Raw genomic sequence first — 20,567 nt, forward strand, 5'->3', positions numbered from 1 at the left:
CTGTTCTAGTGGTGTATCTACTGTCTACTGTACCTGATGCTGTTCTAGTGGTGTATCTACTGTCTACTGTACCTGATGCTGTTCTAGTGGTGTATCTACTGTACCTGATGCTGTTCTAGTGGTGTATCTACTGTACCTGATGCTGTTCTAGTGGGGTATCTACTGTCTACTGTACCTGATGCTGTTCTAGTGGTGTATCTACTGTACCTGATGTGTGTGTGTGGGGGGGGGGGGGGGGGGGGGGTCCTGTTGGTAGAGCATGGCGCTTGCAATGCCAGAGTCGTGGGTTCGATTCCCACGGGGGACTAGTATGAAAATGCATGGATAAGAGCGTCTACTAAATGACAAAAATGTCAAAATGTGTTTCTTACTACCACAGACCTCTGTTTGCCTTGTCCTGTTAGACTTGTAGGCCTTTCCCTCTGGGAGAACGGAGATTGGTAGCTGAAAGGAAATGATTTCTCTCTCTCTCTCTCTCTCTTTCCTCTGTCTATCTCCAGGTGACCTCAGTGTGTGGGCTATCTCTCCAGAAGAGAGGAACAAACATGATAAACAGTTTGACACCCTCTCCCCCACCCTGGGCTACGTCTCAGGTACCAAGACAAAGCATGCATCTACACCAATCTGTTCCTATAGTTCTGTCTCCATCTCTTCATAGTGTGATTAGTTCTGTCTCCAGCTCTTCATAGTGTGATTAGTTCTGTCTCCATCTCTTCATAGTGTGATTAGTTCTGTCTCCATCTCTTCATAGTGTGATTAGTTCTGTCTCCATCTCTTCGTAGTGTGATTAGTTCTGTCTCCATCTCTTCATAGTGTGATTAGTTCTGTCTCCATCTCTTCATAGTGTGATTAGTTCTGTCTCCATCTCTTCATAGTGTGATTAGTTCTGTCTCCATCTCTTCATAGTGTGATTAGTTCTGTCTCCATCTCTTCATAGTGTGATTAGTTCTGTCTCCATCTCTTCGTAGTGTGATTAGTTCTGTCTCCATCTCTTCATAGTGTGATTAGTTCTGTCTCCATCTCTTCATAGTGTGATTAGTTCTGTCTCCATCTCTTCATAGTGTGATTAGTTCTGTCTCCATCTCTTCGTAGTGTGATTAGTTCTGTCTCCATCTCTTCATAGTGTGATTAGTTCTGTCTCCATCTCTTCATAGTGTGATTAGTTCTGTCTCCATCTCTTCATAGTGTGATTAGTTCTGTCTCCATCTCTTCGTAGTGTGATTAGTTCTGTCTCCATCTCTTCATAGTGTGATTAGTTCTGTCTCCATCTCTTCGTAGTGTGATTAGTTCTGTCTCCATCTCTTCATAGTGTGATTAGTTCTGTCTCCATCTCTTCATAGTGTGATTAGTTCTGTCTCCATCTCTTCATAGTGTGATTAGTTCTGTCTCCAGCTCTTCATAGTGTGATTAGTTCTGTCTCCATCTCTTCATAGTGTGATTAGTTCTGTCTCCATCTCTTCATAGTGTGATTAGTTCTGTCTCCATCTCTTCATAGTGTGATTATGTATTTTCTCTTTTTGTTTTCTCTCTCTCTCTCTCTCTCTCTCTCTCTCTCTCTCTCTCTGTCTCTCTCTCTCGTTCTCGTTCTCTCTCTCTCTCTCCAGGGGAGCAGGCCAGGAAGTTCTTCCTGCAGTCGGGTCTGCCCTCCTCGGTTCTTGCAGAGATATGGTGAACACACACACACACACACAATGTAATAGGAATTTCCAGGTGATTAAGGAGAGCAGGCGTTAATAAGCTATTTGATTTATTAGGACCCCCATTAGTCGACGCCTATAGCGACAGCTAGTCTTACTGGGGTCCGACACAACAAAAAAGACATTACAGACAAAATACATTGAATGTGGCCTTACTGCTATTAGCACATAGGAACGCATTGAAAAATAATAATAATAATAATAATAATAATAATATTAAAAACAGATTCATACATGGAAAAACAGATAGTCCCCCAAAAAATCAGAGAATAAAGTTTGTTTTAGTGTCTGTCATATCTGAGAGATATAAGAAAGATGAGGGTTATTATTATTATTTAAAAAAATTTTACCCATATTTAACCAATTTATTTTGACACTTAACTACTTCCATATACAGTGCCTTCAGAAAATATTCACACCCATTGACTTTTTTCAAAATGTTGTTGAGTTACAGCCTGAATTTAGAATGGATTCAATTGAGATTGTTTGTCACTGGTCTACACACAATACCGCATAATGTCAAAGTAGAATTATGTTTTTAGACATTTTAACAAATTAATTAAAAATGAAAAGCTGAAATGTCTTGAGTCAACAAGTATTCAACTCCTTTGTTTTGGCAAGCCTAAATAAGTTAATGGGTAAAAATGTACTTAACAAGTCACTCTGTGTGCAATAATAGTGTTGAACATGATTTTTGAATGACTACCTCATCTCTGTACCCCACACATAAAATTATCTGTAAGGTCCCTCAGTCGAGCAGAGAATTTCAAACACAGATTCAACCACAAAGAACAGGGAGGTTTTCCATTGCCTCGCAAAGAAGGGCACCTATTGGTAGATTAAAAAAACAAAAACAAATAACAGACATTGAATATCCCTTTGAGCATGGTGACGTTATTAATTACACTTTGGATGGTGTATCACTACACCCAGTCACTACAAAGATACAGGCGTCCTTCCTAACTCAGTTGCCGGAGAGGAAGGAAACCGTTCAGGGATTTCATCATGAGGCCAATGGTGACTTTAAAACAGTTACAGAGTTGAATGGCTGTGATAGGAGAAAACAACTGAGGATGGATCAACAACATTCTATTTACTCCACAAAACTAACCTAATTGACAGAGTGAAAAGAAGGAAGCCTATACAGAATAAAAAATATTTCAAAGTAACTCTCCATATTTTCAATTTTCAAGCATAGTGGTGGCTGCATGAAGTTATGGGTATGCTTGTAAACGTTAAGGACTGGGGAGTTTTCCAGGATAAAAAATAAACGGAGTGAGGAAAACCTGGTTCAGTCTGCTTTCCACCAGACACTGGGAGATGAATTCACCTTTCAGCAGGACAATAACCTACAACACAAGGCCAAATCTACACTGGATTTACTTACCAAGAGTTACAGTTTTGACTAAAATCGACTCGGAAATCTATGGCAAGACCTGAAAATGGTTGTCTAGCGATGATCAACAGCAATTTGACAGAGCGTGAAGAATTTTGAAAATAGTAATGAATAAGTGTTTCACAATCCAGGTCTGGAAAGCTCTTAGAGACTTAACCAGAATGACTTACAGCTGTAATTACTGCCAAATGTGCTTCCACAAAGTGTTGACTCAAGGGTGTGAATACTTCTGTAAATTAGATATTTCTGTATTTAATTTTCAATAAATTAGCAAAAATGTCTAAAAACATGTTTTCACGTTGTCATTATTTACATTTTAGTCATTTTAGCAGACGCTCTTATCCAGAGCGACTTACAGTTAGTGAATACATATATATATATATATATTTATTTATTTATTTTTTATTTTTACTGGCCCCCCGTGGGAAACGAACCCACACCCCTGGCGTTGCAAACATTATGGGGTATTATGTGTAGAAAAAAACCTATTTAATAAGACTGTAACACAACAAAATGTGGAATAAGTCAAGGGGTACTGTATGAATACTTTCTGAAGGCACTGTGTACTTCTATTCATTTTTCAAACTGGTACCGGGCTACCTTCAGACGAGTCTTGTGAGACGTCCTAGAGCAAAACAGCCGGCATGTTCGTGAGAGTCTCACCTTTCATATTAGTTGTAGCCCAAACTGTTTGACAGAAGTGACACTTGTGGGGGTTGTAGAGCAAAACGGAGAACACCGTAGTTTGTAGGCCAAACTGTTCGGACGCAACAGACGTTTTTGTGAGAAGACCCGATTTTCTGGATGTCTCATGGTCTGACAAACACCACTGTAGCTCAGCCACCTTCCACTGCAGATGTGGAAGGCCGCCATTGGTTGGATGCTGTGGATTGAGACGCAGCCCATGCAAAAAAACTGATAAACAAACACATTTTGTTGTGGGGACATCGACTCTAGGGGGTTTTAATATACTAATCAAGCGGTACCGGAGGCTTGCCGTGCAGTAGCAGAGAGAACAGTCTATAATTCTTTGGGCCTTCCTCTGACACTGCCTAGTATAGAGGTCCTGGATGGCAGGAAGCTTGGCCCCAGTGATGTACTGGGCCGTACGCACTACCCTCTGTACCACCTTACGGTCGGATGCCGAGCAGTTGCCATACCAGGCGGTGATGCAACTGGTCAGGATGCTCTTGATGGTGCAGCTGTAGAACTTTTTGAGGATCTGGGGACCCATGCAAAATCTTTTCAGTCTCCTGAAGGGGAATAGACTTTGTCGTGCCCTCTTCACGACTGTCTTGGTGTGTTTGGACCATGATAGTTCGTTGGTGATCTGGACACCAAGGAACTTGAAGCTCTCGACCCGCTACACTACAGCCCTGTCGATGTGAATGGGGGCGTGTTTGGCCCTCCTTTTCCTTTAGTCCACGATCAGCTCCTTTGTCTCGCTCACGTTGAGGGAGAGGTTGTTGTCCTGGCACCACACTGCCAGGTCTCTGACCTCCTCCTTATAGGCTGTCTCATCGTTGTTGGTGATCAGGCCTACCACTGTTGTGTCGTCAGCAAACTTAATGATGGTGTTGGAGTCGTGCTTAGCCACGCAGTCGTTGGTGAACAGGGAGTACAGGAGGGGACTAAGCATGCACCCCTGAGGGGCCCCCGTGTTGAGGATCAGCGTGGCAGATGTGTTGTTGCCTACCCTTACCACCTGGGGGCGGCCCATCAGGAAGTCCAAGATCCAGTTGCAGAGGGAGGTGTTTAGTCCCAGGGTCCTTAGCTTAGTGATGAGCTTTGTGGGCACTATGGTGTTGAATCCTGAGCTGTAGTCAATGAACAGCATTCTCACATAGGTTTTCCTCTTGTCCAGGTGGGAAAGGGCAGTGTGGAGTGCAATTGAGATTGCGTCATCTTTGGATCTGTTGAGGCGGTATGCGAAATGGAGTGGGTCTAGGGTTTCCGGGATGATGGTGTTGATGTGAGCCATGACCAGCCTTTCAAAGCACTTCATGGCTACAGACGTGAGTGCTATGGGTCGGTAGTCATTAAGGCAGGTTACCTTAGAGCTCTTGGGCACAGGGACTATGGTGGTCTGCGTGAAACATGTAGCTATTACAGACTGGGTCAGGGAGAGGTTGAAAATGTCAATGAAGTCACTTGCCAGTTCGTCCGCGCATGCTATGAATACACGTCCTGGTATTCCGTCTGGCCCCGCGGCCTTGTGAATGTTGACCTGTTTAAAGGTCTTGCTCACATCGGCTACGGAGAGCGTGATCACACAGTCGTCCGGAAACAGCTGGTGCTCTCATGCATTCTTCAGTGTTGCTTGCCTCAAAGCAAGCATTAAAGGCATTTAGCCCGTCTGGTAGGCTCGCGTCACTGGGCAGCTCGCAGCTGGGTTTCCCTTTGTAGTCCGTAATAGTTTGTAAGCCCTGCCACATCCGACGAGCGTCGGTGTAGTAGGATTCAATCTTAGTCCTGTATTGACGCTGTATTGAAGTTATCTTTATTCATCTGAAATATTCCCATTTCTCACACACACACCCTTCCATGCTGGCATTAGATCTTGTGGCTAGCTGTTCTCCAGTCACACAGAGTACATGATTGTCCAAAGGAAGTAACACTAACACATAAGCAATATGTCTACATGTTTGAGCCACGTGTGAGGATATTCCATAGTAATGACCCTCTCTGACCCCCAGGGCGCTGGCTGACATGAGTAAGGATGGGAAGATGGACAGGTTGGAGTTCTCCATCTCTATGAAGCTCATTAAGCTCAAACTGCAGGGCACGCCCCTTCCCTCAACTTTACCAATCATCTTGAAGCAGCCGCCAGTGCCCGCCCCTAACCCCATGTCCACCTTGCGCTACGGTACTTTAAGACACAGACACACAGACAGACATATATTCTCTTCTATTCTCAATTCTATGGCTGTAGATGCTGTATCTTAATATTATCTTAACTCTTTAATGTTGTGTGTTCCTCTGTGTCTCTCCAGGAATGGGCTCCATGCCAAACATTTCTATGATGCCCGGAGGCATCGGCATGCTCAACCCCATCCCCATGACCCCTAACCTCTCACCCATGACCTCTCACCTCTCACCCATGACCCCTACCCTCACCCCCATGGTCCCAACGGCTACAGGCATGGCCCCCCTGGTTTCCACGTCAACGATGCCCCTGCTGCCGTCCCTTGGCAGCCCCGCTCTGCCCAACGGCACTATGGGTATTCTACAGCAACTCCCACCAGGACACATGGGGACAGGTAAGAGGAGAACAGTCTCTCTCTCTCTCTCTCTCTCTCTCTCTCTCTCATCAGTGGTTTTCATCATGTGTGCCGCAAAACTTTCCCTAATCTTATACACGTGACCTGTCAAATTTTGATTTTGGAGCACCAGTGCCTCCTAGAAAGAGCATCATACATTGAATACATCTTTGTCATTGTTTCAGGCAGTTGTTACATTTGTATCATTCATTTGAGTGGTGCGCATCATGAGCAAAGTCATTTGGATAATTTGACTTCACCTGTGAGAACCATTAGCACAGGCAAGTCAGATTAGGTTTAGCAGTACCACAGCCTCTGCCATAGAGACAAACGGAGCATGGCTTTAAAATGCAGAAAATCGCTTGTCTCTAGCCCAAACTGTTCAAAAGTAAAGCCCCATATTACCAGAGCTACATTTCTTTCTCTCCCGGATTCACAGGACGCTCTTAAAGGGGTACGCAGAAATGAATCATCATGAGTAAGGAACTATGAAAATAGTTAATATAAACCCCATTTAATCTATAAAAAGCTTTTGTCACAGAAAATAGTAGACATTTATTATGGATCAGGGTCATTATGAGTAAACGAATTAACAGGAAAACGTAGGCGTGCAGCTCAATTCTTTATCCCATCAGGGTGTGCCACGGTTCAAAAAAGGTTGGAAACCAGTGCTCTATAGTGCTGGTTGATATTGCACTAGAGTGATGTGTTACAGCTGTCCATCACAAGCCTTTAAGAACAGAAATAATGCATGAAATACTGTTAGCTCCAATGGCAGTACCTTAACAAGGCCAGAAGAGCAATCTGGGTAGTGTATGACGTAAGAGTCACCAGTCACGCTCTACTGAGTGGATATCATGTTCTATTTGTAATGTAACCATACAATATTAATGTAAATGGCCTTTATAAGGAACTCAATTAAAGTGTGTGTCTCTCTCTGTGTCCTACGTATCCTCTCCTCTGGGTTTCTCTCCTGGGATGAACAAAGCTACATCGCTGTTGGACCTGGGCTCAAGCAGGTAACACAGCTATACACACACACACACACACACACACACACACTCTTAATAGGATCAGATTCTGACCCACATCTCTACTCATTTAGATGCCAATGGACTATTTCTATATTTCTATTTCTATATTTCTATATTTCTATATTTCTATTTCTATATTTCTATATTTCTATATTTCTATATTTCTATTTCTATTTCTATATTTCTATATTTCTATTTCTATATTTCTATTTCTATATTTCTATATTTCTATTTCTATATTTCTATATTTCTATTTCTATATTTCTATATTTCTATTGTATGATCTCTTTCTCCCTTTCCCTTTTCTCTCTCTCTCCCTCCATCTCTCTCCCTCCATCTCTCTCTCCCTCCATCTCTCTCTCCCTCCATCTCTCTCTCCTGCCATCTCTCTCTCCCTCCATCTCTCTCCCTCCATCTCTCTCTCCCTCCATCTCTCTCTCCCTCCATCTCTCTCTCTCCCTCCATCTCTCTCTCCCTCCATCTCTCTCTCCCTCCATCTCTCTCTCTCCCTCCATCTCTCTCTCTCTCCCTCCATCTCTCTCTCTCTCCCTCCATCTCTCTCCCTCCATCTCTCTCTCCCTCCATCTCTCTCTCCCTCCATCTCTCTCTCTCTCCCTCCATCTCTCTCTCTCTCCCTCCATCTCTCTCTCTCTCCCTCCATCTCTCTCTCTCTCCCTCCATCTCTCTACCTCCATCTCTCTACCTCCATCTCTCTCTCTGGTCCCCAGCTCCAACTCGTCCTCCACCACCTCCCTGGCAGGTAGTTCTCCTAAGACCGCTCCCTCTGACTGGGCCGTGCCTCACGCCTCGCGCCTCAAATACAGACAGCAGTTTAACAGCCTCGACAAGCACATGACGGGATACCTCACAGGTGGGTGCTGCTGGGAAATTTAGGCAAACAGACGAGCGGCCGTCCGACAGGAGGGTGGCTATGGGTAATGTAGTTTACTTCCCAGGCAGGTGGGTAACTCTGGATAATGCAGCTGTATGAGAGATGGTTACTGTAAATGTAGTAGTTAGCTTGGTGTAGGAAAGGAAGAGACTACAGTAGACTATTAAAGGCCCAGTGCAGTCAAAAATGTGATTTTCCTGTGTTTTATATACAGTTAATTCGGTACACCCTCAATTGGTATCAAGGGACCTAACGTGTGCCAGGAAAAACATTCCTCATACCACTACACCACCGCCACCAATTGATTCGTCGGACCAGGCAATGTTTTTCCACTCCTCAATTGTCCAGTGTTGGTGATCGCATGCCCACTGGAGCCACTTCTTCTTGTTTTAGCTGTTTGAGTGGAACCCGGCCTGGTCGTCTGCAGCAATAGCCCATCCGTTACAAGGACAGACGAGTTGTGCTTTCCAAGATGCCGTTTTGCACACCACTGTTGTACTGCAACGTTATTTGTCTGTTTGTGGTCCTCTGTAGCTCAATTGGTAGAGCATGGCGCTTGTAACGCCAGGGTAGTGGGTTCGATCCCCGGGACCACCCATACGTAAAAAAAATGTATGCACACATGACTGTAAGTCGCTTTGGATAAAAGCGTCTGCTAAATGGCATATTATTATTATTATTATTATTTGTCTGTTTGTGGCCGCATGATTCATCCCATTCTCCTTCGACCTCTCTCATCAATTAGCTGTTTTCGCCCACAGGACTGCTGCTGACTGGATGTTTTTTGTTTGTCGCACTATTCTCGGTAAACCCTAGACACTGTCATGCATGAAAAGCACAGGAGGGCTGCAGTTTCTGAGATACTGGAACCGGCAGTCCTGGCACCGACGATCATTTCACGCTCAGTCGCTTAGGTCACTTGTTTTGCCCATTCTAACGTTCAATCGAATAGTAGCTGAATGCCTCAATACCTGTCTGCCTGCTTTATATAGCAAGCCACGGTCACATGACTCACTGTCTGTAGGAGCGATCCACTTTTGTGAATGGGGTGGTGTACCTAATAAACTGGCCACTGAGTGTATATTTCCACACTGAGGTTAGAATAATACTGTGAAATTGTGAAAATTATGATTGATGCTCTTTTATTTGAAAAGACCGCCTGAAATTTCAGCATGTTTTGGTGGGATGGAGTTTTGACCTTCCATTGGGACATCACCATTCGGTAAATGAGTTAAGAGATTCCAAACCTCTCTGTCAATAACAGCTAATTTTCAATTTTCCCCTCCCCACTCAGACCACTCCCAGACAGTCCTAGCAAAAATCTTGCTTGAGAAATTGCTCTTGCTAAGAAGCTATTTTTGTTTATTTTTGACCATTTTTATTGAAAACAATCACAGTAAGATACTTAATTGTTACCCAGAAATGATTTGATATTGAGATAAAAACGGCTGACCATTTAAGATGCACCTTGTGATAGGTTGATAAACTGGCATACTGCGTCCTTTTTTTAACTGGCAAATTTAATCAATCAAGGTTGTGCAAAAACTCTACAAGGGAAGTAAGTGAGAAATGGACTGAGGTTGCTTTATTCTGTGTGTTTCAGGTCAGCAAGTGAGGAATGCCATGGCAACCACTCTTCTCACTCAGACACAGCTAGCTACCATCTGGTGAGTACACCTTCATCATCATCATCATCATCATCATCATCATGAGACAGAGAGAGACAGTGTACCTGTAGAAGAACAGTTTGACCACAGTAACATGTGTTTCAAAGGAGGAACCTAACTGTATGTGTGTTCTCTGTCAGGACCCTGGCTGATGTAGATAAGGATGGGAAGTTAAGAGGAGAGGAGTTTATTCTGGCCATGCATCTAGTGGACGTGGCCAAGAACGGACAACCCTTACCTCTCACACTACCAACAGAACTAATACTACGATCACAGAGGTGCACATACACACTCACACACACTCTCACACACTCTCACACACTCTCACTAAATCTCACTCACACACACTCAAACACACTCTCACACACACACACATACACACACTCACAAACACTGTCACACACTCTCACACTGACTTTTTCTTGTAGGGGTTCTGTGAATGGGACCAGTTTCTCTCTCCATGCTGGCATCACTGAAGAACTGGAGGCTGAGCCACCACAGAAAACAAAAAGCAACTGTACGTACACACACACACACACATACACACACACAAATGACTATAGCCCTTAAATGAATCCGTGTACATTTAATGACTAGACTGACTGTTTGTTTCTCTCTCTCTCTCTCTCTCTCTCTCTCTCTCTCTCTCTCTCTCTCTCTCTCTCTCTCTCTCTCTCTCTTCTCTCTCTCTCTCTCTCTCTCTCTCTCCCTCTCTCTCTCTCTCTCTCTCTCTCTCTCCTCTCTCTCTCTCTCTCTCTCTCTCTCTCTCTCTCTCTCTCTCTCTCTCTCTCTCTCTCTCTCCCTCTCTCTCTCTCTCTCTCTCTCTCCATCCCTCCCTCCTTCACAGTGTCGTTTGAGGATAAGTTCAAGGCTAACCTGGAGCGAGGGAACGCGGAGCTGGAGAAAAAGAAGACGGGCTCTTCAGGATGCACAGAGGAGAGAGGAGGAGAAACGCCAGCAGAAGGAGAGAGAGGAGCGAGAGAGAGAGAGAGGGAGGCCAGGGAGCAAGAGGAGAGAAGGAGGAAGGAGGAGGAGGAGGCTGGAGCGGCAGAGGGAGCTGGAGAGACAGAAAGAGGAGGAGAGGCTAAAGGAGCTGGAGATAAAAGAGGTAAAGATGCATGTTCTATCATGGGCCAGGGCATTCTCAATCTCAGTATGAGTGAGTCCGTCCGTGTGGGTTCTTATGTGACCGTGTGTGTGTTCCCCAGGCGGCGCAGCGTGAGTTGGAGCGCCAGAGGAAGGAGGAGCTGGAGAGGAGGAGGAGAGGAGAGCTACAGAGCCAGAAGAGTCAGGAACAGGAAGACGTCAGCAAACTAAAGGCCAGGAAGAGGAGTCTGGAGATGGAGCTGGAGGCAGTGGTGAGACTCACACACATACATTTGAGTCATTTAGCAGACGCTCTTATCCAGAGCCACTTACAGAAGCAATTAGGGTTAAGTGCCTTGCTCGTGGTCACATGGACAGATCTTTGATGAAGTGGGCTGGGAGATTGGAAGCGGTGACCTTTGGGTTACTGGGCCTACGCTCTTAACAGCTAGGTTACCTGCCACCACACACACACACACTCTCTCTCTCACTTAGTCATTATCTTGTTTGTTTCTCTATTGGAGCTCCTAATCAACTAGAATCCCAACACTATGGTCACTGTACCTGACCAAGAATAACAAACACCGGCAGATCTCTGAGCGGCTGTACAGATGTCGGATCTTAACTTGATCACATCAGGAAATTCAAATGAGCCCGGTGATCACATCAGGAAATTCAAATGAGCCCGGTGAGTCCCTGAAAATGAGCAGTTCTCTTTCTCTCCATGTGGGGACAGTCGAGTCATTGGGATCCGGCTTGCTATCAAAATAATTGATATCTCGCTCAAACGCTAGGTCTTATTGCAACATTCAATTGTACAAAAAATCATAAACGCAGCCATACACAGTAACAATCGTCGTTTTATGTAGCTTAATAACACAAGATAGATATTGGTCTCCTCTAGGCTACGACATACAAGTGTCAAGTGTATTCTAAGGTCAACATTGAGCTCAGTCGTGGCCTGGGGTGGTCTAGTGCTTAGGGCTGCTGCAGTGCTTCATTTGAGCCAGATCCTGCCGGAACAGGATCCGGCACCTCTCCGTTTTGGACTGTTTCGTTCCTGTTTTGTACCTCTCACGGCATGAAGAACAATTATTGTCACCTTTTTGCAATGTAAAAATTATTTTATTTCTACAGGGTGGGTCACATTGAGACCAGGGTCTCATTTGCAAGGGAGCCCTGTGAACATGAACATACAATAAATTATGTCAATACAACAAGATTAATCAAAACAAACATATCACCTCCCTTAAACTCCATCTAAACTATTGAGGAAAATTAAAGTCCTTCAAAAGCTTTCCAGTTTCACTAACTCACCCAATGATGCGCAGCTCACTCGCCGGTGATGGCCGGTTCATGGCAAAAGCCTTTCTCTCTTGTTTTACTTTACAATATTTGTTGATTCGGGTTGGGTTGGGCCGGCCCGGGCTTATGGTTTGAGCAACATTGCAACCTATGTTTGAGACCATCACGTCGCGTGGCTGTGTGAGAAGCACGCCTGTATATCTCTCACAGAACTAGAATGAGATTCACTTTCTATGATCTCTCCCCCTCTCTGCTCTGATAGACATGAGCCTGCAACTCTCATCCCTCCAGCGTTGCATTTCATCATTTATTTCCTTATAGAGCCACACAAAGGGTTCTGGAGGAGCTGCAGCACGCGTGATAAATTAAAATACATTTGCCAAAGTTATAGAGTTACTGTTGTCTGTTCAGAAATAAATGAAATCATTCAGAATATCCTACTACACCATGAGGAAGCCTAACATGTAGCCAGAGAGGATACATAGCTTCTTTTAAAAATAGCCTAGATGTGGAGTGTAGCCCAATAACAAGGCCTAGCCTACAGTCGGGAATGAGCAGTACATCTGTCAGTCAACACACAGCATGTAGACAAAACTGGCCTTTCGCAATATTTCAAATACAATCGTTGGAAAACAAATGGCTCCTGCTGAAAAGAGAAGACTCAAATATGTCTGCTGTAGGCTACCAAAATATTTGATTAACTTCCAGATATTGTTTTACAAAGTATTTCCCAGTTGTCCCTAGGCTACAATTTGTGCAACTTCTGTAAGTGCCTCTACTCTATGCCACTACGCAAATGTGATGATATGGATGCAATGCTTTATTATAAATGTTTTAAAAATATATATATATTATGCATTCCGACACCTCAAAGCTCCCCAGGTCACCCCCCTCTCGCGCTCACTTTCTTTTCCTGGTACCTCCCGATTTAGAAATGAAGCACTGGGTTGCTGCCTTCAGCGCACATATAGGTCTATCATGTCGGCGTGGGTTCGATTCCGGCCCACGCCCTTCTGGCACAAATAAGTAAATCCCCCCATTTGACTCGATTTATTTACACATTTAAAATGTTTACCCCCGATCTTCATAATAAATGACCATTCCAGACACTTTTGGATAACATAAATAGGAAACCAATAAGTTAATAAGTCAGTAGGCTACACCAACATTAGTTAACATTCATACAAAGTGTTGGGTAAATTGCCACAGTAGATTTGCCGGTAGACGAGGAAATACTTTATTTATATTGGACAGAATGCTTGTTAAATAGATAAATTGCCCTTAGTCTGTTAAAAAAAAATGACACATTTGTTCCGATTACAATACCAAGCAGAGGGCAAACCAATAATGGTTGCAAGTGAGATCAGCTGTGCTGGTCAATTTAGCGTGTATTGATGATTTAACAAGACATCAGCTGTCGATAATCTTAGTGACATCGATGGTTGCAATAGGCCCCTTTGTTATTTTTATTATTTACCCCTAGCCTATCAATGAAAGGTGTGAAAACCGATAATAGGCAACTGTTTGTTTCCCCTGGCTGAGTTGATGAGCTGATTGGCCCATCAGTTGATTGACACATGTAGGACTACCGTAGAACAATACACTTTCCTCCAGTGTGGATATTCGGCCACGTTTTATAGTTAGGCTATGTATAATTTGTCAATATAGTTCTGGTCTTTGGTGTGGATCGAAAGCCTGTATTGTGTGGCTTTTAGTATTTCATTTCGTAAAGCTGTCAAGATGTTTATGCACTTGAACCTATCCAAAGACGATTTCGTTGAGGCTGAGACACTTTTCTTTCATGTTTACATTATCAGACTATTCGTTTTACTACTTGAAAACATTTAAATAAATGCAATGAATTTGTGGGCATAATGTAGACTCGGGCTGGTTACTATATCGCCCCGCACTGGGCATGAACTCACGAGGCTCGGAGCGTGCCGCTTGGACCACTGTGCTACGGCAGTTCACAATACTTCAGCAAGCACCAGAATACTGATGATACATAAGCGCGCTGTTATGTTGTTTTAAGCCTTGCCCTAACCATAACCGCTCGGAATTAATGCTTAAACTGTTAACCTTTTTTGAGTTGTTTCTGTTTTAACCCTGTCACCACGCGGAATTATTGCGTCAAAAATAGACGTTAATGGATTAGTTACAGGGCTGGATTTGAACCAGTGCCGACTTTGGTGACAGTAACCACTGGACCACACAGGCATTGAGGAAAGCAATCGTTTAATCTGCCTATTTCTTGCCTTCAACATATAATAAAACAATTAAAACTGATTTTTCATTACAAAAATACATTTATTCCATATAAATATGTAAATGTATTATAATCCACATAAGAATTCACACGAGACACACTGTAGCCTACACATAGCCTACACAAGGTACTATGTAGGTACATTACTGTATTGTGTATGTACACTGAACAAAAATATAAACGCAACATGCAACAATTTCAAAGATTTTACTGAGTTACAGTTCATTGAAGGAAATCAGTCAATTGAAATAAATAAATTAGGCCCTAATCTATGGATTTCACATGACTGGGCAGGGGCGCAGCCATGGGTGGGGCTGGGAGGGCATAGGCCCACCCACTGGGGAGCCAGGCCCAGCCAGTCAGAATACGTTTTTTCTTTCCACAAAAGGGCTTTATTGCAGACGGAAATACTCTCCTGCGAGGAAAGGGTCAAATTAAGATCTTACATCTGTATTTATCTCTCTCCCAGGGTAACAAACAGAGGCAGATCTCTGAGCGGCTGTATGTCTCTCTCTCTCCCAGGGTAACAAACAGAGGCAGATCTCTGAGCGGCTGCGGGATGCTCAGAGTAAAAGGAAGGTGCAACGTAGCGAGCTGGAGCTGGCCAACCAGAGACGAGACACAGCCAGACAGGACATCAACTCCCTGCAGAGACAACTAGAGGTGTGTCTGTCAGTCTTTCTCTCTGTCTTTCTGTCTTTCTGTCTGATGTCCCCTCCTGATGATGCGTTTCCTACTCCTGTGCTTCAGGAGTACCAGAGGAAGCTGTCCCAGCTGACTCCAGAACAGCAGAGGCTCAGTGACAAACTGAGGAACATGGCCCTCAACAACCTGCCAGGTACCGACTGAGACTGGGGCTAAGTTAGGCTGGGGTGTAGGGCTGCGGTGTAGGGCTATACTAGGGTATAGGGCTATACTAGGGTGTAGGGCTGCGGTGTAGGGCTATACTACATTTTACATTTTAGTCATTTAGTAGACGCTCTTATCCAGAGCGACTTAGTTAGTGAGTGCATACATTTTTCATACTGGCCCCCCATGGGAATCGAACTCACAACCCTGGCGTTGCAAGCGCCATGCTCTACCAACTGAGCTACAGGAGGCTAGGGTGTATGGATGGGGTATAGGGCTATACTAGGGTGTATGGATGGGGATAGGGCTATACTAGGGTGTATGGATGGGGTATAGGGCTATACTAGGGAGTATGGATGGGGTATAGGGCTATACTAGGGTGTAGGGATGGGGTATAGGGCTATACTAGGGTGTAGGGGAGGGGGTATAGGGCTATAATAGGGTGTATGGATGGGGTATAGGGCTATACTAGGGTGTATGGATGGGGTATAGGGCTATACTAGGGTGTATGGATGGGGTATAGGGCTATACTAGGGTGTAGGGATGGGGTATAGGGCTATACCAGGGTGTATGGATGGGGTATAGGGCTATACTAGGGTGTATGGATGGGGTATAGGGCTATACTAGGGTGTAGGGATGGGGTATAGGGCTATACTAGGGTGTAGGGATGGGGTATAGGGCTATACCAGGGTGTATGGATGGGGTATAGGGCTATACTAGGGTGTATGGATGGGGTATAGGGCTATACCAGGGTGTAGGGATGGGGTATAGGGCTATACCAGGGTGTATGGATGGGGTATAGGGCTATACTAGGGTGTAGGGATGGGGTATAGGGCTATACTAGGGTGTATGGATGGGGTATAGGGCTATACTAGGGTGTATGGATGGGGTATAGGTCTATACTAGGGTGTAGGGATGGGGTATAGGGCTATACTAGGGTGTATGGATGGGGTATAGGGCTATACTAGGGTGTAGGGGAGGGGTTATAGGGCTATACTAGGGTGTATGGATGGGGTATAGGGCTATACTAGGGTGTATGGATGGGGTATAGGGCTATACTAGGGTGTAGGGATGGGGTATAGGGCTATACTAGGGTGTATGGATGGGGATAGGGCTATACTAGGGTGTATGGATGGGTTATAGGGCTATACTAGGGTGTAGGGATGGGGTATAGGGCTATACTAGGGTGTATGGATGGGGTATAGGGCTATACTAGGGTGTATGGATGGGGTATAGGGCTATACTAGGGTGTAGGGATGGGGTATAGGTCTATACTAGGGTGTAGGGATGGGGTATAGGGCTATGCCAGGGTGTATGGATGGGGTATAGGGCTATACTAGGGTGTATGGATGGGGTATAGGTCTATACTAGGGTGTAGGGATGGGGTATAGGGCTATACTAGGGTGTATGGATGGGGTATAGGGCTATACTAGGGTGTAGGGATGGGGTATAGGTCTATACTAGGGTGTAGGGATGGGGTATAGGGCTATGCCAGGGTGTATGGATGGGGTATAGGGCTATACTAGGGTGTATGGATGGGGTATAGGTCTATACTAGGGTGTAGGGATGGGGTATAGGGCTATACTAGGGTGTATGGATGGGGTATAGGGCTATACTAGGGTGTAGGGATGGGGTATAGGTCTATACTAGGGTGTATGGATGGGGTATAGGGCTATACTATGGTGTAGGGATGGGTATAGGGCTATACTAGGGTGTAGGGATGGGGTATAGGGCTATACTAGGGTGTAGGGATGGGGTATAGGGCTATACTAGGGTGTATGGATGGGGTATAGGGCTATACTAGGGTGTATGGATGGGGTATAGGGCTATACTAGGGTGTAGGGATGGGGTATAGGGCTATACTAGGGTGTAGGGATGGGGTGTAGGGCTATACTAGGGTGTATGGATGGGGTATAGGGCTATACTAGGGTGTATGGATGGGGTATAGGGCTATACTAGGGTGTATGGATGGGGTATAGGGCTATACTAGGGTGTATGGATGGGGTATAGGGCTATACTAGGGTGTATGGATGGGGTATAGGGCTATACTAGGGTGTAGGGATGGGGTATAGGTCTATACTAGGGTGTAGGGATGGGGTATAGGGCTATACTAGGGTGTATGGATGGGGTATAGGGCTATACTAGGGTGTATGGATGGGGTATAGGGCTATACTAGGGTGTATGGATGGCGTATATGGCTATACTAGGGTGTATGGATGGGGTATAGGGCTATACTAGGGTGTATGGATGGGGTATAGGGCTATACTAGGGTGTATGGATGGGGTATAGGGCTATACTAGGGTGTATGGATGGGGTATAGGGCTATACTAGGGTGTAGGGATGGGGTATAGGGCTATACTAGGGTGTATGGATGGGGTATAGGGCTATACCAGGGTGTAGGGATGGGGTATAGGGCTATACTAGGGTGTATGGATGGGGTATAGGGCTATACTAGGGTGTATGGATGGGGTATAGGGCTATACTAGGGTGTAGGGATGGGGTATAGGGCTATACTAGGGTGTATGGATGGGGTATAGGGCTATAATAGGGTGTATGGATGGGGTATAGGGCTATACTAGGGTGTAGGGATGGGGTATAGGGCTATACTAGGGTGTAGGGTGGGGTATAGGTCTATACTAGGGTGTAGGGATGGGGTATAGGGCTATACTAGGGTGTATGGATGGGGTATAGGGCTATAATAGGGTGTATGGATGGGGTATAGGGCTATACTAGGGTGTAGGGATGGGGTATAGGGCTATACTAGGGTGTAGGGTGGGGTATAGGTCTATACTAGGGTGTATGGATGGGGTATAGGGCTATAATAGGGTGTATGGATGGGGTATAGGGCTATACTAGGGTGTAGGGATGGGGTATAGGGCTATACTAGGGTGTAGGGTGGGGTATAGGTCTATACTAGGGTGTAGGGATGGGGTATAGGGCTATACCAGGGTGTAGGGATGGGGTATACAGTAGGACTGGGGTATATAATAGGGCTATACTAGGCCATGTTCCACATTCAGTCAAACATGACAATCTCACATGACTGAATAGGATGCCATGTTTGAAGACATACAGTGCCTTCATAAAGTATTCATACGCCTTGACTTATTCCACATTTTGTTGAAACAGCCTGATTTTTTTTCTCACCCATCAACACACAATACCCCATAATGACAAAGTGATTTATTGAAAATCAAATACAGAAATATCTAATTTACATAAGTATTCACATTCTTCAGTCAATACTTTGTAGAAGCACCTTTGGCGGCTATTACAGCTTTGAGTCGTCTATCAGTTTTGCACATCTGGATTTGCAGATTTTCTCAAGCTCTGTTAACTTAGATGGGGAGCGGCGGTGAACAGCAATCTTCAAGTATTTCCACAGATTTTCAATGGGATTCAAGTCTGTGCTTTGGCTGGGCCACTCAAGGATTTTCACATTCTTATTCTGAAGCCATTCCAGTGTTGCTTTGGCTGTATGCTTGGGGTCATTGTCCTGTTGGAACGTAAATCTTCGCCTCCGTCTGTCAAGAGTGCTGTATGTGGATGTGGTGCAGGAATCAAGCGCAGGACACAGAAGCTTCGTCCAACAGACTTTAGTACTCCAAACACAACACGAGCCAAAAGGAGCCCGGAGACGAGCGATTACGCACACAGGCGTAAACTAACAAAGAAATAACTAACGCGCACACACGTGCGGAAACCTCTCCTACAACAACGGAGAAAAACCAAACACTGTCTCAGTAGACAGGTAGCGCAATCACACACAACACCTGACAAACAAAACGAGAACTTAAAGGACACATAATCAACGCTAAACGACAACAGGTGTACAACATTAAGACAAAACCAAACGAACATCGAAAACATACAACGGTGGTAGCTAGTACTCCGGGGACGACGACCGCCGAAGCCTGCCCGAGCAAGGAGGAGAAGCAGCCTCGGCCGAAACCGTGACAGTACCCCCCCCCTTGACGCACGGCTCCAGCCGTGCGCCGACCCCGGCCTCGGGGACGACCAGGAGGACGCGGAGCAGGGCGCGCAGGGTGACTACGGTGGAACTCTGTCAGGAGAGACGGGTCTAGGATGTCCCTCCTCGGCACCCAGCACCGCTCCTCCGGGCCGTACCCCTCCCACTCCACAAGATATTGGAGACCCCCCATCCGGCGTCTCGAATCCAAGATGGACCGAACTGTGTACGCCGGAGCCCCCTCGATGTCCAGTGGGGGCGGAGGAGTCTCTGCAATCTCATCTTCCTGGAGTGGACCAGCTACCACCGGCCTGAGAAGAGACACATGGAACGAGGGGTTAATATTCTTATACTCAATAGGCAGTAGTAACCTGTAACACACCTCGTTCAATCTCCTCAGGACTTTAAAAGGCCCCACAAACCGCCGACCCAGCTTCCGGCAGGGCAGGCGGAGGGGTAGGTTTCTGGTCGAGAGCCAGACTCGATCTCCAGGTGCGTACACCGGCCCCTCACTGCGGTGGAGATCGGCGCTCGCCTTCTGTCGACGGATGGCCCGCTGCAGATGGACGTGTGCAGCGTTCCATGTCTCCTCCGAGCTCCTTACCCACTCATCCACCGCAGGGGCCTCGATCTGGCTCTGATGCCACGGTGCCAGAACCGGCTGGTAACCCAACACACATTGGAAAGGGGTTAGGTTGGTGGAGGGGTGGCGGTGAGAGTTCTGGGCCATCTCTGCCCAGGGAATATACCTCGTCCACTCCTCCGGCCGGCCCTGGCAATACGACCTCAGAAACCTACCCACATCCTGGTTCACTCGTTCTACCTGCCCATTACTCTCCGGGTGGTACCCCGAGGGAAGGCTCACCGAGACCCCCAAGCGCTCCATGAACGCTCTCCAGACTCGGGAGGTGAACTGGGGACCTCGATCAGACACTATATCCTCGGGTACCCCATAATGCCGGAAGACGTGGGTGAAGAGTGCCTCAGCGGTCTGCAAGGCAGTAGGAAGACCTGGCATTGGGAGAAGACGACAGGCTTTAGAGAACCGATCCACAACGACCAGTATGGTGGTATTCCCCTGAGAGGGGGGAAGGTCTGTAACAAAATCCACCGAGAGGTGAGACCAGGGTCGTTGTGGAACGGGC

General features: G+C 45.8%; 1 pseudogene across 1 annotated transcript in view; it reads left to right on the forward strand.

The window, feature by feature from the left end:
• LOC311102451 (intersectin-2-like) overlaps window positions 1–20,567 on the forward strand; it is a 63,107-nt pseudogene that overhangs the window by 21,391 nt on the left and 21,149 nt on the right. The window contains exons 3-15 of the transcript XR_014615788.1: window positions 501–593; window positions 1,605–1,668; window positions 5,790–5,959; window positions 6,087–6,353; window positions 7,342–7,372; window positions 8,116–8,258; window positions 9,883–9,946; window positions 10,087–10,224; window positions 10,375–10,463; window positions 10,794–11,054; window positions 11,155–11,304; window positions 15,126–15,266; window positions 15,354–15,441. The product of XR_014615788.1 is annotated as an intersectin-2-like (transcript). The remainder of the gene's footprint in view (window positions 1–500; window positions 594–1,604; window positions 1,669–5,789; window positions 5,960–6,086; window positions 6,354–7,341; window positions 7,373–8,115; window positions 8,259–9,882; window positions 9,947–10,086; window positions 10,225–10,374; window positions 10,464–10,793; window positions 11,055–11,154; window positions 11,305–15,125; window positions 15,267–15,353; window positions 15,442–20,567) is intronic.

The sequence above is a fragment of the Coregonus lavaretus genome (genome assembly GCF_964263955.1).
Source record: "Coregonus lavaretus genome assembly, chromosome: 27".
Classification (NCBI taxonomy): domain Eukaryota; kingdom Metazoa; phylum Chordata; class Actinopteri; order Salmoniformes; family Salmonidae; genus Coregonus; species Coregonus lavaretus.